The sequence below is a fragment of the Carlito syrichta genome, unplaced genomic scaffold (assembly GCF_000164805.1).
Source record: "Carlito syrichta isolate Samal-C Ts95f unplaced genomic scaffold, Tarsius_syrichta-2.0.1 Scaffold301868, whole genome shotgun sequence".
In the NCBI taxonomy this organism is placed as follows: Eukaryota; Metazoa; Chordata; class Mammalia; order Primates; family Tarsiidae; genus Carlito; species Carlito syrichta.
The window spans coordinates 134498-162435 of record NW_007245964.1 but is presented as its reverse complement, the minus strand read 5'-3'; the positions used below and the strand labels follow the sequence as shown (position 1 = coordinate 162435).

Below are 27938 nucleotides of genomic sequence, written 5' to 3'. Positions count from 1 at the left end.
TACCACATAGGATACAATTTATGACACTTAGTACAGTTTTAGATGTAATAAGTTTTAGATATAATAAGTTATCAGTAAATATAATAATGCCTTTCATTGCTTTTATTGTTTGTCAAGTCTCACAAATATGGAATATCATTTTTATACTGATATGCTGTTGTTTCAGTAATTTTTTTTTTTCTTTTTGAGTTGGAGTCTCATTCCGTCACCCAGACTGGAGTGCAGTGGCACGCTCCTGGCCACCACAGCCTAGACCTGCTGGGCTCCGGCAATCCCTCCGCCTCAGCCTTCCAAGTACCAGAACTACAGGCATGCACTACCACGCCCGGCTAATTTTTGATTTATTGTAAAGATGAGATCTCGCCAAGTTGCTCGGGTGGGTCTTGAACCCACGAGCTCAGACAATTCACTCACCCTGGCCTCCCAAAGCACTGGGATTACAGGCTGAGCCACTGAGCCCAGCCCTGTTTCAGTACTTTTAAACAGTTTTTTAAAAATATCTTCAAGATTTTTGCTTTGGCTTTGGTTTTCAGCAATTTGACCATATGTCTAGGGGAAGAGAGGGGGCGGGGAAGAAAAAGAGAGTTAGTTTGTTTATCCTGTTATCCTGCTTGGGATTTGGAGTTCTTTAAGCTTCTTTAGTCTGTGGTTTGTTGTGTTTCATTAATTTTACAAGTTTTTTATCATTTTCTCCTCAGATATTTCTTCTACCCTTCCCCTTCTGGCTCTAGTCTCCTTCTAGGATTCCACTTATGCATGTTTAATATGGTTCCACAAATCTGGGATGTTCTGTTATTTTTCTTTTCTTTGTGTTTCATTTTGGATAATTTCTGGTGCCTTATTTTCAAGTTTTTAGATTCTTGTCTGTACTGTACCTAGTCTGCTGATAAGACCATCAATGGAATTCTTTATTTTTTTATATTGTGTTTTTTTATTTCAGGCATTTCTATTTAATTCTTCTTAATACAGCTTCCCTTTGTGGAAATTCCCATCTGTTTATGCATGTACCCATATTTTTCATATTTAAAATAATTATTTTAAAGTTCCCCACAGCTAGTTCCAATGTCTTAGCTGTCTCTGAATCTAGTTTTGTCAAATGCTTTGTCTCTTGAATATGGTTGGGATTCCCTGCTCCTCAGCTTTTGTTTCTTTTTTTTTTCCTTGACTTTTTATTTAATGCCTGACATTGTATTAAAGAACAGTGGACACTGAGACAAATTGTATTTATAATCAGAAATGGGCATCTCTCTTCTTTCATCAGGTAAGCATTTAGTGTGTGATTTGAGTCATTCTAGTCAATATTTGAAGTAGAGTTTTGATTTTATTGTTTAGGTCAGTTTATCAGACTTTAAATTTCTCTAGTAGTAGGCTTCTGCCACCCTGTGCTTAGTGTGGTTCCTGGAGTACTGACAGATTTTTGCTAGTGTTTTTGGTTCCTGTTTGTAGATAGGTATTATGGACTGACTGTTTGTGTCCCTCCAAAATTCATATTTTGAAATCCTAACCCCCAATGTAGTATTAGGAAATGGGACCTTTGGGAGGTAATTTGGTCTTGAAGATGGAACTCTCATGAATGTGACTTGTGTTCTTATAAAAGAAACTGCAGCGGGTTCTCTAGTCCTGTTTCTGCCATGCAAGGAGACAGGGACAAATTAGTAGTCTGCAACCTGGAAGAGACTCCTTACCAGAACCCAGACATGCTGGTACCGTGATCCCGGACTTCCAGCTTCCAGAATTGTGAGAAGTAAATTTATGTTACTTATAAAATACTACATCTATCTATGGTACTTTGTTGTAGCAGTCCAAACTGAGTAAGACAGTTGGGCAGAAGTGTTTCCTGCCACTTCTTTGTAGCGTCCAGGTTTTGTTTGCTATGAAAGAAGGATCCAAGAAGTGGGCAGAGTTTTGTACATATGTACCACTGAGAAGAACTTTCTTGGGTCTCTTGCTCTACCCCCATTATTTCTTACAAGTCTCTGGCAGAGACCTATGAAAAAGATTGAGTGAGTATGTGACACTGATTTTGGGCTTGTTGCTCCCAGAAATATCTAAACTGTCACACTAATTCACACTCAGCCTTTAAGGATTTGTTTAAATGTAGCTGTTTTATTCGTGTCTGCCTTTTATGGTTACTTTTTCCTCTGGGTTCTGCATTCTCCATTCTGTGTCTTGTCTGTCCTTAGAAAGGCTTGTTGTCCTTTGAAATTTACTTCACCTGGTTGCCTTGTGACTTCAAATTTCCAAAAAAGTTATATTTTGCAGAATATCTGTCTCTTTCTCATTGTTAGTGTAGAAGCAACTTTCTCTTGAGTCTTTCTATATTCTAAACAACATGGATCTCCCTTCTAATCATGTCATATATTTTATAGATGAGTTAAATAGTTGTAAGAAGAAATACTTCACATTTGTAGAACTCGCTTTTCTAATTTTGAATTTAGTAACAGTATTTTAAAAATAGAACTAGCCATGCAGTACATGAATGGATGAGTATATTTTTCAGTGGGCATTTTGGGTACTACAGAGATGGTTATAAAGTGTGCTGTTGTAATGAGGTGAGGTGTGCATCATGATGCTCTAATTCTATGTTGTTAGAAGAACAGGCCTCCTTTCATGTTCTATATCTAGAAAAGCCACTTTGTAATTACTTGTCTACTCTTTGATTAAATTAGATAAAACAGTGGCCACTCATTTTTGTCTTAATTCTTCTTTTATTAAATATAAGGCAAATAAAGAGTACACCATTGAACATGAATCTGAATATTATGGTATAGCATTAGTGCTATAACAGTTCCATAGCAATTGATAATAACTGTGATGATTAAAGTGAAAATTTTTCCTCCTAAGCTTAGGGGCCCACTCTTTATCAGTTTTTGCTACTTACTGTCTTTGTGTTTATATCATTTAGTATATTCCTCTACTGATTGTGCATTAGGGCATTCACTAGAACTGCCACCTGGATTTCTCTTGCTTTTACTCAGTATCAATCCAGTGAAAAGCAAACAAACAGAAACATATCCCAAACAATGCAGAAATCTTTTGACTCCGATTTGGATTTCTGAAGACAGTCTAGGTATCTTGACCTTTTTTTTCTGCAAAGAGTAAGAAGACTTCTAGTTGGTCTCACTCTTAAGGTAGCTTAATGCTTTCACATATTTGAAGGTTTTTTTCAGTGACTCTTTGAAATGTGCAATATCAATTTACTCTCCAGCTTTTATTTTAAATCAGAAAAAACGTGGTCAGTAAAGTACTGTTTTGCAATGTTTTTGCGGGTTTTTTTTGCTTTAGAGATTATTTACTGTGATGCACATTTTTGAAAATTACCAAGCTTAGCTATTTCATTTTTTAAAATTTTAGTTGTATTTGCTTGTTTTAACATTAAATCGCTTATTTATGCTTCTATATATTCTCTATAAGAATGCTTTTGCTCATAGAATCTCACCTTGCATATTATATTGCACTGAAAGTATGATGTATAATTTAACAAAATCAGTTATAAAAGATTTAAACCATATGCATTTACATGTAATGGCCTTTTCCCTACTTTCTATCAGTTTCTTTTATATCCTCAGGGGAGCATAGAGGGAAAAATATATAATATGAACAAAATAACTAAGATTTTATTGAAAGTAAACTTATGATGTTCTTACAGTCTTTGTATCACAGAGCATATCATACATCTCAGTGACCATAGACATTTCCAGTAATCAGTTCTTCGATTTGCATTAGAAGAAGCTTGAGATTTTATTTAAGTATTTTCGTAACTAACATGTATCATAGTTATCCTGAAAGAAAAACCAATCTCAGCAGTACATATGGGAACATAGCTCCATAGCATATGCTAAGGCATTTGCTGAGGTGAAAAATCACACAAAACAGAGATGCTTTGTTTTGTGTGATGTTCCTTTTGCTGCAGAATTAGTAGAAGATGAAAACTTGTTCTGATATTGGAATTAGTTTCAAATTCCATTTTTAATCATTTTGTAAAAATGGTGACAGTATATTCATCTTGGATTTTCAGTGACTGGTATATTATATGTTTTATATTTGTAGTTAGTATTGTTCATGCTTTTTTGAAAAATAGGGACTTTTACCTTCAGGACACACTTGTAGACTTCAGTAGGAGAGTGGCAGAAAGTCAATCAGACATCGAGGGTACAAGAATGAAGTAAGAAGAAGTAGGGTTTCTCTGGTTTGATCAGTTTTGTTTACTTTCTAGAGTAGGGGTGAGGGGAAAGGATAAATTGGTGTCTTTCCTTTTTTCTCTGTCTTGCAAGATTTTTCTAATTTGTGTGTCTCAAACATTTGGGTTTCATGTAGCTTTTGATTAGAGTCACACCACTATCCTTCTCTGCCATGAGTATTTAAGTTTATGCCTGTAAATAAGTGACCATTCTAATTATCTTTACCCCAAATCAGATAGAAACAAGCTAATAAATCGCAAAGTCCTGTTGTTTAGTCATGTAGGAAGTCTCCAGAACTCACAAATATTCAAGATCTATTTCCCTGCCAATTAATTAGTATTTTCTAGACTTAGACTCCTCACTGTTTAAACTTGGGTGAAATGACACAGAGCATGGGGCTTCTGCCACTTCTTCACAGGGATCAGTACCTTATCTGCTTAGCTGTTTATATATTAGGAAGCAGTGTTACCTTCTTGATAGTGCTTGCTAAGAAAAATCATAGGAACACAGGCTACAGAAAATGTACAATTAGGGGACACAAATACAAAGGGATAGCAAGAATAGGCATGGAAAGATAGGCAAGGCAAGACAATGCTCATGTTTTGAAATGGTTTTTGAAAGTTGCTGGGTTTTATTTTTTTTAACTTTGGCTTTGGTACTAAGAATTGCTCTGAGAAGGGACTTTGTTTTTCCCAAATGTCTTGTCAACTCTGTAGCCCTAATCTCACCCTAATTATATTTGCACTCAGCCCATGTATATGGAGTAATAGACATTAACCCAATTTCTATGGAAGACAGATAATAGATTGAATCTGTATTTCTGTCAATGTCCATTCTGTCTTTTTCTTAGCCACCCTCCCCCTCTCATTTTTCTTCTGCCTGTTCCTTCTGTTTTGTCTCCTAATTTTCTTATAGTCTGTGTTTTTGCATTACCATCCTTGCAAGAATAATTTTTCCTTTTTGAAAAATAATTATTTCTAGCCAGGTGCAGTGGCTCAAGCCTGTAATCCCATTACTTTGGGAGATGGAGGCGAGAGGATTATTGGAGCCCACAGGTTCGAGAGCAGCCTGGACAACTTGGCGAGACCTCGTCTCTACAATAAATCAAAAAATTAGCCAGACATGGTATTGTGTGCCTGTAGTTAGAGCTAGTTATAGCTACTTAGAAGGCTGAGGCAGAAGGATCTCCTGAACCCAGCAGGTCGAGGATGTGGTGGCTGGGAGTGTGCCACTGCACTCCATCCTAGACGGCAAAGTAAGACTCTGACTCAAAAATAAATAAATTATCAAAAAAGAAAAAAATAGTTATCTTAACTTAATAAGTCAATGAAAGTTTAGAGGCGACAAGGGTGAAGCTTGGAGAAAGGAATATCATATGTTGTGGCAATATGATAAAATAAGATCTGTAAGAAATATGTGCTTTTATTTATGTTGGTCTAAGTTAGTTCTCAAAGGACTAATCACTTTTAAAACCAGCCACAGGGATCTTGAGACCATGTTCTTTTTGGAGATCTAGTAATTCTTACTCATCATTTCTTCAATCTATTTCTTATGGAAACTCCAGGAAAGTTACAGCCTTAGTCTTTTAAGTTGCATTAGGCTAGAGAGGTTTGGCAAGTTATGACTTCTGGGCCAAATCCAGGCTTCTGCCTGTTTTTGTAAACAAAGTTTTGTTGGAACACAGCCACGCTTATTTGGTTACATATTATCTGTGGCTGCCTTGTGCTACAGTGATAGAGTTCAGTAGTTATGGGGGACTATGGCCTGCTAGATCTAAAAGACTTACTATCTGACCCTTGGCAGAAAAAGTTTGCTGAAGTTTGAGTAGAAATCATCCACCCAAAATGATACCTCTAGATCCTTACTTTTTCTCCTCTTTTTACCCAGACATGAAGTCATTTAATAAAAACAACAAATTTAGACCTCCTTTGGTATAAGCCTTTCAGCTTATATCTTAAGTAACAAGGGCATTTTCACTTCTCTTCTTAAAAGCTGCCCAAATTTTGCCATCTTTGCCATTCCATATAGCATATGGCCATTACTGTCTTGTCCTGTCCTGGAACCATGTAGTGGGTTAGTGGGGATTTGGTTTGGTTTAATATTAGTCTTTGTTTCATTGTTTTTGTTGTTATATGTTTGGGAATGGGGCTCATCCTTCCTTAGAATTCTTCACCATACCACAGTAAGCTTGTAAGAAACAATCAGGAAGGAGAGGTAAGCATGTACCCCTCACTTATGTTTCAAAATGATTTTCGAAACCACTTTGCAGTTCCTTGTCCTAATGAAGCAGCCAACCTAGTCAGTGTTAAATATATACTGTGTGTGTGCATATTAAGGAGGTTGGGAAAGATCGCTTGAGAGAATGGGGGTCATTTTATCAAAGAATTCCTGGGGTTCTTGGCATTTTAAATTATGTGGCAATATGCATGTATAAATGAGGTATAGTAGTTTTTTTTTTTTAAGGGAATCTCTGTGATAAATAGTCCTATCACAATGACTCTTGTAAAGATACCATTATTAAACCTTTTCTTCTATGGGTTTTAATTCATTACGACCAGGACACTCAGTTTGGTGCATTTATATACAACACGGGAAGAAAATGTTAACTCTGTAGTTTTTAAAAATGTTTGTCTATTTAGTGAAATATGTCCTAAGCATGTGACATAAATGTGAGCTGGTAGGGTTTTTTTGTTTTGTTTTGTTTAATTTTTCTTTGGCATTAATTGTTAAAGAAGCGTGTTTACATTCACCTTTTTTATTGAGGTAATATATACATTTAACATTTATTTTCTTTATCATGTTAAGTGTGCATTATGTCCTTTTTCACCCTTCATATTCTTCTCCCCACGACCCTTCCTGCCTCTGATCACCTTTCTGCTCTCTCTCTTCATGAGATCCCCCTTTTTTTTTTTAGCTCCTACATATAATTGAGAGCACGTCGTGTTTGTCTTTCTGTTTTTGACTTATTTTAGTTAACATAATGGCCTCCGGTTCCATCATGTTGCTGCAAAAGGCAGAATTTCATTGCTTTTTTATGGCTGAATAATATTTCATTTTGTATACATACCACATGTTCTTTAGTCATTCATCCAATGGCAGATACCTTCGTTACTTCCATATCTTAGCTCTTGAAATAATGCTGCAGTGAGCATGGGAGTACAGCTATCTCTTCAGCAGACTGACTTCAGTGCCTTTAACATATCCTCAGAAGTGGGATTTCTGGATCAGGTGGTAAGTCTACTGAGGACCCTCCATACTGTTTTCCATAATGGCTTATTAATTTACATTCACACCAACAGTGCATGTATGTTCTCTTGTCTCCACATCCTCACCATCACTGTTATTTTTTTGTCTTTTTGATAAAGCCATTCTAAGCGGTTTGAGATGTTGGCCAGGTGCAGTAGCTCAAACCTGTAATTCCAGCACTTTGGGAGGCTGAGGTGAGAGGATTGCCTGAGCCCAGGGGTTTGAGACCAGCCTGAGCAACTTGGTGAGAACTCATCTGTACAATAAATGAAAAAATTAGCCGGGCATGGCAGTGTGTACCTGTAGTTCCAGCCACTTGGAAGGCTAAGGCGAAAGGATTGTCTGAGCCCAGCAGATTGATGCTAGAGATGGCTGTGAGCATGCCACTGTAATCCAGCCTGGGCGACAGAGTGAGACTCCGACTCAAAAAAAAAAAAAAAAAAAAAGTGAAGTGTCATTTTAATTTGCATTTCCCTGATGATTAGTGATGAAGAGCATTTTTTCGTGTGTCTGTGGGCCATTCGTATGTCTAATTTTGAGAAATGTCTAATCTGGTCTTTTGCCCATTTTTTAATTTACTTTTGAGTTAAGTGTCTTATCTTTTTCGGATATTAACACCTTTTCAGATGCATAGTTTCCCAATATTTTCTCCCGTTCTGTAGGTTGTCTCTTCACTGTGTTGATTGGTTCATTTGCTTTGCAGAAGCTTTTGTAATCCCATTTGTCTATTTTTGCCTTTGTTGCCTGTGCTTTTGAGATCATGTCTAGGAAATCATTTCCCAGATCAATATCATGGAGCTTTTACCCTATGTTTTCTCTAGTAGTTTTAGAGTTTCAGGTCCTTGGTACCTGAAACGCTATTCTGTTCCATTGGTTAATGTATTTGTTTTTTTATGCCAGTACCATATTGCTTTGATTACTATCACTTTGCAATAGATTTTTTTTAATTAATTTTTTAATCAATATTTTTTATTATGATTTTGTGGGGTACAGTTAAGGGTTAGGTGTATAATTACGTTTCATTCAGGCACCCTGTTGATAAGAGGTGTTTCCCCATCCCCAGACAGATATTTGCGACTGTTAATTCCATCAATTTTGAAGTCAGGTAGTTTGATGCCTTCAGCTTTGTACTTTTTGTTCAAGATTGTCATGGCTATTTGGGGTCTTTTGTGGTTTCACATGAATTTGGGGATCATTTTTCAATTTTTGTGAAAAAAATGACATTGGTATTTTGATAAGGATTGCATTGAATCTATATGTCACTTTGGGTAGTACAGACATTTTAACAATATTCATTCTTCTAAGCCATGAACACGGGTTGCCTTCCCATTTATTTGTGTTGTCAACTACTTCTTTCATCAATGTTTTATAGTTTTCAGTATACAAATATTTTGCCTTCTTGGTTACATTTACTCCTAAGTATTTTATCTTTGACACTATTGTGAATAAGGTTGGTCACTTAATTTCTTTTACAGATAGTATGTTGTTAATGCAAAGAAATGGTACTAATTTTTGTGTATTGGTTTTATGTCCTTACAACTTTACTGAATTTGTTTATCAGTTTTAAAAGTCTTTTTGTAGAGCCTTTAGGGTTTTCTAAATATAAGATTTTGTCATCAACAAACAGAGGCAATTTCATTTTTTTCTTTCCTCTGGATGCCTTTTATGTCTTTTTTTTTCCCCCCCTCAGTTCAAGTTTAATAGAAACTACAAAAGATCAGCAGGCTGATGCACTCTATTAATACCTCATACAAATCATATGGTCTCGCCATTCCCACCAAGGAAGAAAGGGGGCCTTCCCAACCCCTGGAGCCAAGGCCTTCTTGTAACACACCACCTCTTGGCTGAATCTACAGTCTTGTTTTTACATGTGAAAAAAAGTTCAAAAGAGGTTTTGTCTTCATGGCTGACTACTGCATCTCAGCCCTAAAATGGCCATGCACCCAGTTCTGCTTGGAGAAATATTCTTTGCTCTTTGGACATCCAACTTGATGGTATCACTGCCAGGCTTCCAGCCAGCTGGACATACTTCGCCGTGTTTGTCATGAACTGGAAGGCCTGACTTAGTCTCAGATCCTCATCTACAGAACAACCAGCAGTGAGGTGATTACAGGTATCTGCCAAAGGACAGATACCCTTATCATCAAAGATAAAGAGGTTCCTAAACAAGACGCTTTCATCAGCCTTAAGAACTGTAATCCTGAGCAGTAGGGTACTGGGCGTCTGATACCAAGAAAATATTCATGGGTCCCAATTTTTCTTGTTTCTTAGGTGTGTTGATCCACACCAGGTGACAAAAGTGAGAATCCACAGATCACAGAAGCACCAATTGCTTGGCAGTTGAGTTTCTTAAATTCTTCTTCCCTATCACTGAAAACAGTGATTTCCATGGGGCATACAAAAGTCAAGGGGGTAAAAGGATGATACAACATATTGACATTTTCCTTTGTAGTCAGACAGGCTGTCTTTGAACTGACCTCTGGCATGACTGCTGTGGCTTTGAAGTTAGGGGCAGGGCGCCCAATTTTGGCGTTTACTGAAGACATCTTCCTATTAGCAGTGTGGACACAGAAATCTCTGAAAGCCTGTTATTTCTTTTTCTTATCTAATTGCTCTGACCAGAACTTCTAGTACTTTGTTGAATGGAAGTGGTAGTAGTGGTCATCCTTGTCTTGTTTCCAATCCTGGAGTAAATGTGTTTAACTTTTCACTTTGAGTATGATGTTAGCTGTGGGCTTTTCATATATGACCTTTATTGTGTAGAGGTACATTTTTTCTAGGCCTAATTGGTTGAGAGTTTTTGTTATGAAAAGATAAAAACTTTTTGTCAAATGATTTTTCTGCATCTATTTGAGATAATCAAAGTTTTTATTGAATAAATATTTGCTATTTTACATGTATATATGAAATTATATGTTTTATATATATTCTTATGTAAGAAACTGCCTTTTTAGAAATCAATACACATATTTAATCAATTTTATCTCAGATATCTTTTGAAAGAGAAATACTTGAATTTTTTTCATCCATTGTGATCCAAACAGATTGGGTTCTAACAAGGTGAGAAAGACTGACAAAATAATAGCAAATTTTAAAAAATAAGCATTCCAGTTGATTTTTTATTTTAAAAAAAGGTATGACTTTGAAGACAGAAAAGTGTTTTTCCTATCTTTAAAAGTGTCACAATAGCAAGAACCTGGAAACAACCATGCTGCCCATCAAAAGAGGACTGGATTAAAAAAATGTGGTACATATACACGATGGAATACTACGCAGCCATAAAAAGGAACAAAATCATGAATTTCGCTGCAATCTGGATGGAACTAGAGTCTATAATACTGAGTGACCTCTCACAAAAACAAAAATCCGAATATCACATGTTCTCACTCATATAATGGACCTTGAACATCCAATGCAATACTATGAGAAAATGACGGATGGTACTGGGAAACTATGGGGGGGAGGAGGATGGGATTAACAGTAGCAAATATCTGTCGGGGGATGGGGAAAAAACTTCTTATCTACAGGGTGCCTGAATGAAACGTCATTGTACACCTAACCCTTAACTGTACCCCACAAAACCATAATAAAAAATACTGATTAATGAAAAAAAAAAAGTGTGAGACGGGCAGAAATGGAGCCTAGAATTTTGTTGTAGTGGTTTAGACCAGTGCTTCTCACCAGTGCATGTTAGTCACCTGAGCAGCTTGATCACATGCAGACTCTGAGCTCAGTCTGGAGTGGGGCCAGGACTATGCATTTCTTCCAACTTCCCAGGTGATACTAATGCTGCTGTCCATGGGCCACACTTGTAGACTTCCTGCCTGACAGTTTTTCTCTATTTATGGCAGGTTGATCCCTTGGAAAGCTAAACCCAATGTAGGCAAGCTACTAATGTTGAAGGGTACTTGAATAAGGAAGGCCTGCAGCTGACAAAGCCTCCTAGGGAGGTGAGGCATTAGGTTTAAGCAGGACTATTAACTAAGTGAAGTATTTTTCAGAACACTGAAAAGCCTATGAAAAACTGCACTCGTTCTTGATGAAAATAGCTCTTTGGACTGCTGGTATTTTCTCTTGAACCATGTTCTCTCTCCTTAACGGAGCACTTGTTTTTCTTATGTAACTTTTGATTTAGTTTTGAATGATGTGGGAACACAAAACAAGGAATCATCTTGTTTTTTGCATAAGTTGGATCTTGACTCACCTCAGACTTCTGGAAAAATCTTGGTTGTCAAATCAGAGCACAGCTACGAACTATTTGGTATGATTAATAGCTTGAATGGGAAATGTGATAGTTTTCAATTACATATATACTTTACTATATTAAAATATGTTATATATACACATATGTATAAATTATGTTTTCTCCTGAATTCTTATAAATTACACATAAGGGGATAGCCTTTTTAAAGACAGAAAAAGTAAATAACACTTTCATGAAAATAAAAACACAAAACTCATTTTTAAAAATTATAAAATTTAGGTACTTATTTATAATCACTCTTATCCTGCACACAAATATAGTAGAGGCATTTAAACTTTACTATTTTACAGTCAGTTCAGCCATAAGGAGGCATGTGCATTCCTAAAAATCACCACACGGTGCAAAATCATAATGAAAAAAACCTCACAGGGTTGGGGGCACAACACTCAAACATGTTGTCAGTGAAACTTTAAGACAAAAAAATGACCCTAATAAAAATCATAGAACAGTTTTACACATGTTAAATGATTAAGAGATGCATAAATACTACAGTAAATATAGTACTTTACCTTCAAAGAAGTTGAGGTGTACTTGTGGAAGTCAATGTTGAAACGATTGTATCTTGTGAGTTATTGCAACATGTAGAGGGAGGGTTACTGAAATGGGATGGAAGGTTGCAACACCTGATGTCAGTGGGTGTGGCTCCTCACATGAGGTGAACTGAGGTAGCTGGTAGATGTTTGAGATGTGAACCTATTGGCACATAGTGTGTATGTTACTGCTGGGCTCATCAGCTGGTTATAGTTTTCTGCCTGCACCTACTGTTTCTCATGGTGATATTCACATTGTGGTCAAATTGTTTCCAAATATGTTAAAGGCACAGGAACAATTTTGTATTTTCTAAACAAGTAGTATAGTAGAACTGACAATATATGAAATTTCACGCTTTATTGAAGAAATGGAGCAAACTTTTTATTTTATTGCAATTCAGTTCGATGGGCACCAGGGGGAGTAGTAGGTTCACATTTCACAGCAGCACTGACCAGTGCTTTTCTTAGTTTTGCAGCTGCACATATGGTAAATTATTATCATTTTATGGTTACAGTTATAAGCAATTTGGTAGAAAACGACAGCTAAATTATGTAGAGTTACTTTTATTTGTTTTAATTTTTCAATCTAAATATATTTTTTAAAATGAGAAAACAAAACCCAGAGTAATTTTTAGTAGGAATAACCCTTCCTGCATCTTAGTCTTGTGCCACCCAGTGGACCTTGCATATGACTTCTAATTGATCTCCTGTGTCTGATAGAAATGAGCTATCATACAGCTGAAGCATAATGTCTGTATTCTGGGGAGGGAATGTTTTTAGCTACGTTATCATGACTGCTACTTAATAAAAGGGAGATTTAACAGGCAGTTGGATTGACACATACATTGATTTAAAAATTCTTTCCGAATTCCCAGAGACAGCACATTTCCAGATTTGATTCCAGGAAGCCCTAGAAATGATGCCAAAGTAAATGTACCTCCCTGAGCCCTATTAGGATTTGCTACAGTGCTATACAGACTGCTCCCTGGGTGCAGGCATCAGGGACCACCTACTTCTTTACATAAAACCCTTTGTTTGCATGGAAGGAGCCAGCAGAGTACCTTCCTTGTTTGTTTGGGGCTTGTTTGTGAAAGGGAATGTCGGATATTAGTACCTAACGCTTACTGTAAAGGTCATTGTAATCTAACCTTGCTTGCTAACTCTTATAGACAAATAAGGAACTAAAAAGGAACTAAAATTTTGTTTGTAGTATTTATTTAGGTATATAATTGCTTTCATTATAAAACCTTCCATCAATGTTCCATTTACTTGCTCAGCATTGACACCTGCTGATGCCCAAATGGTGATCTGCATACCTAAAAACACACTCTGTCATTCTTCCTGGTTTATTTATTTCAGACCCATTACCTGAACTTGGAGGAAGATAAAGATAAACTGCTTGATCACTGAAAATGTTAAATCTAGTAGAGTCATGTAGTGCTTGTAATCTTTATTTCATTAGTATAAATAGGCCATATCAGTGATTTTAGTCAGCTTCTAAGTCATTTTTGAACAATTATTGTACAAGTGGTATAGATGGAACTAGAAAACAAATTATTTGGGTGTTCAAAAACCGAATATTGTTGTAATTTTATTGATGCCACTTGGAGAAAAAGAAGAAATTTTATTTTTATGGATAACATAGTCCTTAATTTTACTCAGTGTGATTTCTCTTTTATTGTATATAGGTTACCCTAACTTAATTTATTTGTATTGTACCATATGCCATGTTGGATTCACTTCAAAGGGTAATCAAGTCAGGAGTTAATCTTGAGATATGATTCTCTAGTAAAGTAAGTTTCATGTTTCCTAGAAATGAAACTGGTATGTATTACCACTTTCTTTATAAAAAGTGGCATCATCCAACAATATGATGATGATGCTCTAAACAGATATAGGTTGTCAAACTTTTCTGGAGCATTAACTCTTGATATTTAAATCTAAAATTCCAACATCATGATTTTAAAATACTGAAAATTATTGGAGAAATTGGAGGTTTATCAATTGTCTTACCTCATTATTTTATAAACTTGTGTGGTGCCAACTATGTATACATACTCAACTAGATCATAATCATGTTTGTAATATGAGATTGCTGTTGAACCGCATGTCACATTGCTTTTCTTAAACAGCTAGAAATGGAAATTTAAGGATCACCAACATCTGTGTGAATTTAAAGCTGTGGTGAATAAAAGGTCATGGGAAGGTGGTACAAGCAGAATAAGTTCTAGGACATTGTATTGGGGAATATGTACATTTAATGATGGATAAAGAAAGGTAATCCAGTGAAAGAGGTTTAAGGAGCTACCTGAAGGGAAGAAGAATAATGAGCCAGCAACTGGAAAAGCAGGGAAAGAGAGCCTTGGAAGGAGGAGGAAGTGGCCAGCAGGAGGTCAAAACCCCAAAGCAGCTTGGCATAGTTAAACAATGAATAGATGAGGGAATACTTGTGAAGAATACAGTGTAAGTAGAGTGAGGGGCAGGAAAACATATCATATTGGACCAAAAAGTAAACTGGAAATGAGGAACCAGAGCCATGAGTACAGATTAGTTTTTTTCAGAGCTTTGCTAATGACGGGGAGGAGAAAGAGGTATTGGCAGTTTAGGAAGAAAGCAGTGTTTGAGGAGGGCTTTCCTTAGCGGAAGTACTTACTTGAAGGCTGATGGGCAGTAGCAAAAAGTTTTGTCAGCTCGGGATTGCTTTTTAAAATGTTGCCTCTTGGCTGGGCTCAGTGACTCAGCCTGCAATCCCAGCACTTTGGGAGGCCAAGGCAAGTGGATTGCCTGAGCCCTCGGATTCGAGAACCACCCGGGCAACTTGGCGAGACCTCGATTCTACAATAAATCAAAAACTAGCCGGGCATGGTAGTGCACGCCTGTAGTTCCAGCTACTTGGAAGGCTGAGGCAGAAGGATCACTGGAGCCCAGCAGGTTGAGGCCGCAGTGGCTGGGAGCGTGCCACTGCACTCTAGTCTGGGCAGCAGAGTGAGACTCCAACTCAAAAAAAAAATGTTGCCTCTTGGATTAATTTATTTAGGAGCCAGTAGTATTACAATATAGAGCAAAACCTAACTCCTTGATTTTAGTGATACTATAACCTTTATCTCCTTGTGTGCTTTTGGGCTATTCCTGTATAGCATTTCTTGAGTGGAACATCATGCAAATAATCTGGTTCTTTACCAATATTTTAATATCATTCTGCCAAGCAGTCCACATATGCCTAATTGTATTAGAAACCAGTGAAGTGAAGTTGTTCATAAAATGTTTTATTGTCTTAGTCTTTGCAGCATTTGCTGAGTTAAGACAATAAACCTCCCCACGAAGTTACTTAATTTTTCTCTGAGCGGTAATTTACATTTGTGATCAGTAGCCTCAGTCATTTTCAAAGAGGCAAATAATGAGATATTCCTACTGCTTTCCAAAATTTAACCTCAGAATGTTAGATGTGGTTCCATTGTATAAGAACTCTCATTTTGCTCTATTTATGAATGCAATTTATTGAATGTGCTTGATTTTTACTTAGAATTATTAATACGGGGTGATATTTTCATACTGCATTAAAGAATGCATGAAGCTCTGGCAAAAGTGCAGTTCCCCAAGTCCATAGCTAATGGGCTGGTAATGTTACACCGAGTTTAGAAGCAATATTGTAAACTCAGGCTTAAAAGTATGTTTGGGCAAGGTAGAGGATGGATGTCTATTTGAAAACAGAAGAGAGAAAATGTGGTTGTTTACTTTTTCAATGGACACTTCCTCCAATGTAAATTCTTAAGCACTACAGGTGATATTTTCCAACTGTTGTTATAGATTGAGTATCCCTTATCTGAAGTTTTTGGGACCATATGTATTTTAGATTTTTTTTTATCTTGCAATATTTGCAATATACTTAGCAGCTGAGCATCCCTAATCTGGAAATCTGAAGTGCTCCAAGGAGCATTTCCTTTGAATGTCATGTTGGCACCTAAAAAGTTTCATATTTTGGACCATTTCTGATTTTGGATTTTCGTACTAGGGATGCTCGACCTGTACTCAGTAGTCAACCAGAATAGAAATGTTACCCTACCCTGAAAATCCAAAACACTGCTTTCTTTTAAAGAAGAAAATAAATTGTTTTGCATCTCATCTTTTCTTTTTTTTTTTTTGAGTTGGAGTCTCACTCTGTCGCCCAGACTGGAGTGCAGTGGCACGCTCCCAGCCACCACAGCCTCAACCTGCTGGGCTCCAGCGATCCTTCTGCCTCAGCCTTCTAAGTAGCTGGAACTACAGGCATGCGCTACCATGCCCGGCTAATTTTTGATTTATTATAGAGATGAGGTCTCGCCAAGTTGCCCAGGTGGGTCTTGAACCCATGGGCTCAGGCTATCCACTTGCCTCAGCCTCCCAAAGTGCTGGGATTACAGGCTGAGCCACCGAGCCTGACCTCATCTTTTATTTTCTATATGCTTTCTTCCAAAACAGTTGACCATAACAGATAAAACAAACACACAAACATATACTAAGGATGGATTAAAGAGAGGATGCAAAGGAACAAAAGATAATGTATTACACATCAATATAAAGGAGATTGATGGACCTTCCTCCACTGATATGGAAAAGGGTTCTTGGAGATGATGTGCACACTCAGAATATGTTCCCTGGATGAGCAGTATCAGCATTACTCAGAAGCTTGTCAGAAACGTAGGCTCTTCGACCCCACCTCAGATCTCCTGCATCAGAATCTGCTGTCTCACAAGACCCACAGGGATTCCTCTGTACATTACATTTTAAGGAACATGAGTCTAGTGGTTCTAGGACTTGACTCCAAATCCCAGCTCATTCACAGGCAAGTGTCCTCGGATAAGCTGTTACTTATTTTGTGTGGCAAATGTATGTGTACAATGAGACTAATAATAGTATATCATGTCTGTTTTTTAAAAAATGAAAATTAAATACAATAATATCTTAAAAGCACTTAGAAGTATCCTGGTCTCTAGTAGAGGTTATGCTGAGCCACCCACAGATACTGTAGTTCATTCCCAGTGGTATTTGTGAGTCGCGTAATGATAGCATTTTATTGTTACAAGAGAACTCTGATAAGGAATCTGAGGACGAAGGAGATGACAGGCACATAACTGATAGTCCTGGAAGATGAAATACTGCATATGAGGGACACACGATGCCATTGGGTTACTTAGTTTGGAAAAGAGAAGATTAAAGGACCTCTTAAACTCAGTTTACTCAGAAATGAATTGTCTTACTTGACAGGACAAAATGGTTCAAGGAGACAAATACAGGAGTATGAAGAGAGAGGGAAACCATATATATAGGAATTGATAGCTTGTGGAGGCTTTTAATTTCGTGGCAAGAACAAATCTCTTCTGCCTGAAGATAGGGAGTAGAATGAGGTGACTTTTTTTAAGGAGCTTAGTCTGTTCCTTCATGGCCGGAGTTGGTAGGCCCAGGCTTGATATGTTTAGCTTTGCTTCACAAAGCATTATTCACACAGCTTCACTGATCAGCCTTTCAGAGTCTGGAGGGCTTAGGCTGCAGACCATTGTCAGTGGTCTGTATTGCCAGGAATTTGCCCTTTTTAAATTGGAAATTTTCAAGTGTTAATCATTGTTATATAGTTCACCTTATGAGGAAACTTCTGGGGGAGGGGTGTGATAACAGCTTTCTTCTACAATTCTAGGCTAGCTCCTGTAACTCATAAAAGGTTGAATTGATTTAAAGCAGCCTTTCCAAGTGGGGAAAATACTTCTGCTTCAGGTCTAGCTGAAGCAGAACTTTTAAACAAAAGATAAATTTTTAAGCAGGCTAGAAGCAAGAGAAATAGCATGGCTTTCCGTAGAAATGTTTTTGCAACCTTGTCTTTAATGTGTACTGTGAATGCCTGAAAATGTATTTTCTTTGAGTATTATGTGAAAAAGAAACTATAAAGGATGAAATCAAAGCTATCACTGATCAATCTGACACAATAATAGCCTGCTTTTGAGAATATCTGCATATAAACTTTTAAATAAATGTCCTTACCTTACCTTTAAAATTGAAGAAATAAACCTTAGATCTCCATTGTATAGGTAATTTCCTGAAAAACCACAGGGTCTGATGACCTGAGCAAAAGACAGAGTCTAAAACATCTCAGGTCTAAGTCTGTTTCTGCCCCCCATCTTGTTTTGCCATTCTATAAACAACCAGGTAGGGACTTAACAAGTAGGGACTCTAAAGGAGTTAGTGAAGCACTCTAACTAGGTATCTCTTCATGGCTCATTTTCTGTTCATGGGATCAATCCTGAAGAGACTGGATGGGTCGCTTGACTCTCGTTTTCCTCTGTGAGAGTCCAGAACTTGGAGTTTTCCCATTCATTTTAGAGATTTGTTCCCCTCCCCAACAGATTACTGTCATCTGGAAACTGAAAAAGCAATGTGTCCTTGCACTGAACTAGCCATAAATTTTCTCTTAATTAAATGGGAGCTTTCAGACTTGTATCAACAGGTTGTACTCTTGTGCGGATTACAGCTTCATGAACAGGTATAAACATGTGAAATGCTTGCCTATCACTGCTAATCACTTCATCTTGGAATCAGTTTTTCTTTTGCTAACAATCCATTTCCAGTTGCATATGTTATCAATGAGTACTAAACTAGATATATAATTTGGATCTTAGTTTTTAATCTCAGAAAATGTGTACTTTTTTTTAAAGCAGGGGGAGAAAAGGAAATGATTGTGAGGTGAGGAATATGACATATTTGTTTCAAGATGGGAAAGTCTAGTGAGGTTAGAAAATTTGAATTTTTGAGTTAATCAGTATTTTAGGAATCTTTGTTGACTAGGTTGAAGGCCATGTGGTCTGTCTGTGGTTTGTTTCCATTCCAAACCCTAAGCTAACATGAGGTTCAACAGAATCTCCTTTACTTTTATTCCTATGCTCATTCCTCTAACACTTTTAAAGTGACTGTGGTGTGCTAAAGAGATACAAGATTAGCATGCTATGATTTTCAGGAACACACAGCCCACCTCAGGTGATAGTAATGTAATCAAATAATTTTAGCTTTATAGTATTTACTATGATAAAGGTGCTTAACTCTGAGAGACCAGTGAAAGCTTGGAGGAAGAGATTACATAAAAACTAAGTTTTAAAGGATCAAGTAGGAATTTCCTAGGATTAGGGGCAGGAAAATAAACAGACCAGGCCGTATATGTGACCTTCATATATTATATAGTATGCAGGCATTCAGAGTGAAGGGAGCGCTTGCCATAGTGAAAATCTCCAGGTTCTGTATTTCCCCAGAAGTCTTATGACTAATGGATTGCATTAGAGTCGGAACCAGATGGTCTTGCCTCAGGTTCTTACCTCAGGGTGACCCTGAATAAAACATCTCTCTCTTTCCTGAAGCTTCTCTCCCTGACATGAAAATAGCGAAACTTTTCATCTTCCAAAATAGTAGGGAAGATGGTGAACACCCAAGTAATGTCAAACTTGTGAGTCTTTAACTGGCATGACCTGTCTACAGCATTGGACACAGTTGACTGCATCTTTTTATTGATTCCTTTTTCTCTGCCTGCCCTTTACATGTTGCCCTTTACCTTGGCTCTCATCTCACAGTGGGAACATTACTTTCTCCAAAGGCTTTCCCTGATTCTTTGGCCATTTAGTTTCTCTTAGAAAATGCTTCTGCAGCACCACATGGTGTTCCTGTCATTATTCTTATCATTTATTCTTCTATGTATTTGATTACTTGCCATTCTTGTTCCCTGCAAAAGGTAGTGCTGGTCTTGTTTATTATTGTATGCCTAGCATTTAGCTCAGTCTCAGGTATTAATGTACCCAGTAAACTTATTAATTCAATAAATATTTATTGAGCACTTATTATGTAGGCTAAGGAATTCAGCAGTAATCAAAACAGACAAAAATTCTTGCCCTTATAGAACTTACTTGTTGAATGAATGGTAAGTGAACAAATGAATGAACAGAAGAAATCTACACACTCCTTGGACAATTTTTTCCCATTCTCATATCTTCAGCCACCACATATAAAGTGATTTTCTCCCAAATCTCTATTTCTACTCAGACTTCTTTTCTGAATTCTAGGCCCAGGGATCCAAGTGTCCCTATTGGCCATCTCCACAAAATGCTCCCCAAGCATCTCCAACTCCATGTCTGAAACTACACTCTCCCCAGACCTTTTCTTTATCTGTATTCTCTGTCTTGATAAATAGAATCACGTATCTGGTCGTATCTTGTCACCCAATCCATAAATGGACAATGCCTTAAAATTCCCTTTCAACCTCTTCTGCCCCAACTCCTACCATTATTACTCCAGTTCATGCCTGTCTCATCTCTTCCGTAGACTATTGTAATGATTTTCTAACTGGGTGCTTTGATTCTAGTCTTAAGCCCTCTGATCCATTCTTCACACTCCAGCCCAAGACATCTTTATAAATGCAAATCAACTGTTGCAACATCAAGACTTAAGTAGAGCTAAACAACCTAGAGTCATATTCAAGGTCTGGACCCTGTTAATCTTTGCAGCCTCTTCCCTCATTCTTTCATACTCATGACCAGTTCACCATCCTCACTGTGCTGCTCGCAGTTCTCTGAATGTGCATATCAATTACATTTCTCCATGCCTTTGCTCTCTCACCCTGCCTATCATATATACATGTGTCTATGTGTGCATCTGTATTTTCCTTTTCCAAAATTTGTTTCCAAGGTCACATCTTCTCTGGAACCTTTCCTAACTTCCCCCAACATGGCCAAAATGAACCACTCACTCCTTTTTAAAAAAATCACCATTGTACCCTATGTATAAATCTCTCTTCTAGAATATATTATCCTTATTTGTTTAAATCTCTCTCTTTCTCTAAGCCTGTTGATGTCTTTTTAAAAATTTGTTGATTGTATAGTTTGGGCCCCGCACTATGCTAAGTGCATGTCATTTATTATCTCATTTATATTCACTTTTGCCCCGTGAGATGGCATAGGTATTATCCCCAGATGAAGATGTCAGATAAGTTATTTGCCCAAAGTTACATCACTACTAAGTACTAGAGTTAAGGTCTGAGCCAAGTTCGCTGAATGACACCCCTGCCTGTGCCTTTACTGAGTCCACATGACTACCTTTGTACTGCTTATGCCTATTACATGGTATTCAGAAAGCATTTGCTAAATGCCTGGAAGAAAACTTGGCAAACCTTTTTTGCATGCCTTTTTGCTGCCTTGTGTGTGGCTCTTCCAGCCTCCAATGACAGGTTCTAGTTACCATGTCTTCAGATCATACTAGCAGTTTGTCACCTGATTTAATGACCAAGCACACCTGGAGTTGTAGAGAGCTCTTAGGACCTGACCTGATGCTCAGTTTATGCCTCTCCCATGATAGCTTATGGTAGAAGTAGGAAGACTAGAAGAGGCTGAGTGATAGTAGAAAGACCAAAACACAAGAAATGCAACAAAAGGAAAAGCCAAAAAAGAGTTTTTCTATAGCTTTTCATTATGATAATTTTCAAATATATAGAAATGTTGACAGAATATTGCACTAAACTACCATATACCTTCTACCTAGATCCCATACTTATTGACTTTTGACTATATTTGCTTTGCTCACTCTCATAAATATTTATATTTATTTTTATATAAATGTATATAGATTTATATGAATCTATAATATATATGTATATAAATATAGATTGATATAGCTATAGATAAATCTATTCACTTATATAAATTACATATATTATCACCCTTAAATATTTCAGACTCATTTCCTAAGAATAAGAACATTTCACTTTATAAATCACATTATGATATCTTAAAAAATTAGTGGTAATTCCATAATATCAACTGTTATCTAGTCCAGATTCCAATGTCCCTAGTTGTCCCAGACTGTCTTTTATAGCTATTTTTCTCCCTGAAGCAGGATCCAGTTATGGTTCTTGGGTTGCATTTGATTGCATCTTTGGTCTCCTAATCTAGACCAGGCCTCCTACCCCAAACCTTTTTCCTTACAACATTGACCTTTCAAAGAGTTCAGGCCAAATGTTTTGCAAAATCTTCCACTTACTAGATTTATCTGATTACTTCTTGTGGTCTAATTCAATTTGTTCCTTTATTCCTTCTAATTCCCGTAAAGTGGGAGTTGGGTGTATAGATTTCATTAGATTCAGATTTAAAATATTTGTCAAGACCATTTCGTAGGTAATGTTGCCTACTTTATGTGATAGGAAATACAAAATTTCTGGCTTTCCTCTATAGTGATATTAAATTAATTTACTTTGTTTGGGTATTGACCACCAGATTTTGCCATTTAAAGGTACATTCTTTTTTCTTTGTCATAAATAAGTCATCTTGACATCTTATGAATATTTGTTTTGTTAACCTTTCATTTAACGGCCCCTAGTATCTATTAATGATCCCTTGCCTGAATTAGTTATTACATTGGGAGTTATAAAATGGTGATTTTAAAATTTGATCATCACTTCTAAGTAATTAGCTAGCTTTCTTTTGTAAAGCACTTTGCTTGCTTGCTTTCTATTCTTTTCTTCCATTTAGGAAGTGTCACTATGAACTAGTAGCTTTTTATTTATTCAGTTTTCTAGTAATTCAGTTTTCTAGAGTAACTATTTATTTCAGTGTTCAAATTGTTCCAAATTTGGCTAATAGGCATCCCCTTCAGGCCAACTCTTATTCCTGTTATGAGCCCGCATCTATTTGTCTTTGAACACTTTCTTGCATTATAGACCAAGATGTGTCAGGTTCACTTTGTACTTTCTCTGTCTCAGGATGAATAGGAGTCATCATTTTTCTAAGGAGTCTTGGTTCCAAAAAAGAATAATTCTTTTTTTAAAAAAGCTTAATGATTTACCTTTGTTCTTCTCATAGAGACCTCTCTTCATTTAGTTCTGTTTGAGATCAGGATTACTAAGTTCCAGATCCAAGCATCCCAGGTATCAGAGATAAGGATAAGGTGGTGAGGTGGACTCGGTTGGGCCAGAGGAATTCTTTTTGCTTAAAACAGTCTCTCTACTTTGGCAGCCTACTAGGAGTATATCCTGTCTCTGGTCCATCCTCCTCTCACCTCTGATTTTTCTCTCTCCCTGAGTTTTTATTCTTTTACTCATCCCTTATTCATTCTGCTTTGATCTTTAGTTTTATTTTTCTATCTAATATGCTTTAGAGTTAAGACTTTAAGCTTTACCAAGTGACCACGTCCACTCATTAATTCAGTGTTTAGGTTTTGATGTAATCTTACTTTATGCCAATTTATATGTATTTATTTATTTATGTTGTCCTTTGAAGACTTCTTTCTTTGAAGAGGTCATGAGAATGCTGTTTCTGTCAGATCATAAATGGTGGTTGGGTTACTCCAGTGTGGTAAAGTCATGTCATGGTATGGCGTACCACTTCCCTTAGGTTTGATATTTTACAACTGTTGCATTTTTTTTTTTCTGCTTATTGACCAGGATTGAGTTAAATGTGTCTTTCATTGTAGCCCCCCAAATCAGCAAAGAGGACATTTTACTCACATTTTCCTGCTATAAATCTTTCTCTCCAGATGGAGGGCTGAAGTCTCACTGTGCTAGGGAGGAAAGACAAGGGGAGTATTTCGAATCTGGTATACCAAGAAAGACATTAAAAATTGATAAAGGTAGGACTACCTGTTTTTATATTCTGCCACATAGCATGTGTTTAAATGAATTTGCCTTTAATTTGTCTCAAATGCTGACATTTAACTCCTAGACTATATAATTGTGCTTGATTTTTCCAGAGTAAAATTCATATTCTGTGACCAGGCTAATATGTTCACCTACTATAAAAATTACTGCCTATGGTAACAGCTAGAATAAAAAATTCTTTTTATATACATAATAGCTGGCAGAGACTCCTGAGACCACCACAAATCATTCCGTCTTCTGGAGCTTGCTGACAAAAAGCATGGAAATGTAAAACCAGCCTGCTCTATCACAGATTGACTCTGAAAACCGATTAGCTTATTTAGATCACCATTCAGACTATTGCTGTTGTTGTTTTTTAAGAAGCCAAGTATTCGACAAGCTCTTCTAATTAATGTATTCTCTAAGCTTAGTAACCTGTTTTTCCCTGTGAACCAGCTCATCTTCTATCAGCTATCTCCAGCTCCTTTTTTTTGTTAAAGGTTAATAATGAGAATAATGAAGCGATTGGTTATTTATGCAGTCTTGATTGGCAAAAGTTATTAGAACAGGAATCTCCCCAGAAGCAATGATTGGGTTATGAAAATGTTAAGGAATACTGAAACCAGACACCATTTTTGACATTTAAGAAATACTGTTCCCACCCTTAATCATGATGACCTGTTACAGTAAAGATATTTATACAGAATAATCCCACTGGGTAGTAATTCCTATGCCAACAGCATGGATAAGTACATGTTAAGGGGAAGATTCAGAAATGATCTGCAGGAAAACGGCTCCTGGGGAGGAAATGATCACAATAAGTAAGGAACAGAACTCTCTTAGATGGAGCTATTTGTCTTTCAGTTACTTGATCTATGAAGTTAGGTGATCTCCTCAATTTAGTATTTTCATCTTGAACACTCTGCAAGCTTTAGGAGCTATGAGAGAGACGAGGGTAGCCCAGGTTAAGTTGCTATGTTCTTTATACCAAACTAAAAAATGTAGGGATGGTTTTATTAAAGACATTTGACTTAACTGATGTTACACAAAACAAAAATAAAATTATGATCCCTTTATTTTAACATAGTTAAGAACTTTTTGTGCAAGTCGGCAGTAATTATTTTTACCAGAACGTTATTACTTCTGCCCTGCATCTTTTTATAATGACTTTATTGAGTATAATTCTAAAATAAAATTCGCTCTTTTGGAGTATACAACTAAATAGTTTTGAGTATATTCTCAAAGTGTGCAAACACTACCACTGTCTAATTCAAGAACATGTTCATTTACCTTTCCCCTCAAACCTGTACCTATTAGCAGCTACTCCCCATTTCCTCTCCCCCAGCCCCTAGTAACCACTAATATACTTTCTGTCTGTATGGATTTGCCTATTCTGAACACTTTATATAAATGAAATCATACAATATATGGCCATTTGTGCCTGGCTTCTTTTATTTAACATGTTTTTAGGGTTCATTCATGTTGAAGCATGTTATTGGTACTTCATTCCTTTTGATGGCCAAATAATATCCCATTATGTGTATATCCTGCATTTTATTTGTTCATTTATCAGTTAGTAGATATTAAGGTGTTTTTTTTTTTTTTTACATTTCCACTCTTATGAATAATGCTTCTCTGAATATATTTTTGCAAGCTTTATGTGGGCATATAGTTTCAGTTTCTTGGGCATATACTCAGGAGTGTAATTGCTAGGTAACACTTTGAAAAAGCTAATTTATTTCCCAAAGTAGAGCCACAACTTTACATTCCCATTAGCTTTGTAGGGGTTCCAGTTTCTTCACATCTTTATCAACGCTTGTTATTTTTAATCTTTAGTTTATGGCCATCCTAGTGGATGCAAAGTAGTATCTCGTGTTTTTGATTTGCATTTTTGCTAATGACTATGTTGAGCATCTTTTCTTGTGCTTCTTGGTCATTTGTATATTTTGTTTTGAAAAATTTGCTCATTTTAAAATTGGGTTGTTTGTCTTTTTTTGTTGGGTTGTATGAGGTCTTTATATATTCCTGACACAAGTCCTTTGTCATGATTCCAAATATTTTCGCTCAATCTTGGGGATATCGATTCAGTTTTTTAACAGTATTCTTTGAAGCACAAATGTTTTTAATTTTTACATTCAATTCCTCTATTTTTTCTTTGATTGCTTGTGCTTTTAAGTGGTTCTTGCCTAATCCAAGGTCACAAATATGTACTTTTATGTTTTCTTTTAATTTTTTTATTTTAGCGATATGGGGTTCAGGTTGGTCCTGAACTCCCGGGCTCAAGCATTCCTCCTGCCCCAGCCTCCCAAAGTGTTGAGACTACAGGTGTGAGCCACCACACCCAGCCAGACCTTGCTGTATATCAGAAGCAGAGTGCAGACCTGAACAAGGAGGGAGCAACATGAAAGACACCCAAGGGCTCTCTCAGTGGAAGGCTCCTGGGCTGCAGACTGCAGACAGCAGATGAGAGACCCATCTGCCTGCAGAGTGCTAGTAACAGGGATTGAAAGCTGGTGTTATTAGATTAGGAGCAGGAGAGAAATTCTGCAGTGACAGAAACCTGCCACAAGTCAGAGCAAGGAGCAGAAGTGAATGCCTCTCCCTCTCTCACTGACATATATATAACCACAGAAAGGATCCTAGAATTAAGATCCTAGAATTAATTAAGCAGCGTCAGAGCACCAAATCAAAAAAGAAATCATAGAGAGTGAAGAGAGGCCTGTCACAAATGAGGAAAAAAAACAATAAAAATACAGGTAGCCCTCAGAGTGCTAAAGAGCGCCCCCAAAAAGCAGCCATTAGAGCACAAACAATGACAGTTCCCTAGAACAACCCAAACCAGAAGACAGCTGCAAATATCAGAAATTGGATGGCAAAAATTAACAGGAACCAAGATAAACCTCGTCTCTACAAAAAAATCAAAAGATTAGTCAGGTATGGTGGCCAGGAGGTTGAGGCCGCAATGAGTCAGGACCACACCACTGTGCTCCAGCCTGGGTGACAGAGTGAGACCCCAACTCTAAACAAACAAAGTTCTCTGCTACGGAGGAGGGAATGGGTTCTGCCCTGCTTGGACACAGGATTTGGATGGGGTTCTTCCTGATCTGACTGGGGAAATGGCCACCAGCCACTGGCCATGCATGTCAGCTCAGTTCCCCAAATATGTTTCTTTGACATATTTTGAAGTGACCCTGCAAAGCTGACTCTTGGAAAAATTTACATCTATAGAGAACACCTTTAAGACACCACCTATTATCTCTGAAACTTGCTACTCAGAACCTTCATCTACATAACAAGAAGCTTGGCTTCCATAACTTCCCTTATCTTAACTTAAAATTTCTTTCTCTTTTTTTTTTTTTGAGTTGGGGTCTAGCTCTGTCTCCCAGGCTGGAGTGCAGTGGCATGCTCACGGCCACTGCAATCTTGACCTGCTGGACTCTGGTGGTCCTTCCGCCTCAGTCTTCCAAGTAGCTGGAATTATAGGCGTGTGCCAACACGCTCGGCTGGTTTTTTTCCTTGATTTATTGTGGAGACGAGGTCTCACCAAGTTGCCCAGGCTGGTCTCCAACCCCTGGGCTTGGGCAGTCCTCTCTCCTCAGCTTCCCAGGGTGCTGGGATTACAGGTGTGAGCCACTGGGTTCGGCGATTCAACATTTCTTTTACTGATTTCAAATTCTTTAGAGAGAGCTTAATTCTTTCTACCAATTGTCAATCAGAAAATCTTTGAATCTACCTATGACTTATAAGCTCCCTGGTCCCAACTAACGTAAACCCTCACATGTGTTGATATATGTTTTGCCTGTAGTTTCTGTCTCCCTAAAAATGTATAAAACCGAGCTGCAATTCCACCATTTTGGGCACATATTCTCAGAGACCTCTTGGGACTTTGCCATGGCCCTAGGTCACTCACATTTGACTAAAAATAAACCTTCTAAAATAAAATTTTAAAAAAAAGATATGGGTTTCAATTTAGGGTTAGGTATACAAATGTTCATTATGCAGGTTCCCCTGTTGATGAGATGTGCTCCCCCTCCCCCAGCAGATTCCCACTACGCCAATCTCGCCTCCTTACCTCTCCCCTGCCC

At 37.3% G+C, this 27938-nt stretch overlaps 1 protein-coding gene across 1 annotated transcript in view; it reads left to right on the top strand.

Annotated features, from left to right (window-relative positions):
* KIAA1328 (KIAA1328 ortholog) overlaps positions 1-27938 on the top strand; it is a 195104-nt gene that overhangs the window by 69116 nt on the left and 98050 nt on the right. The window lies entirely within an intron of this gene.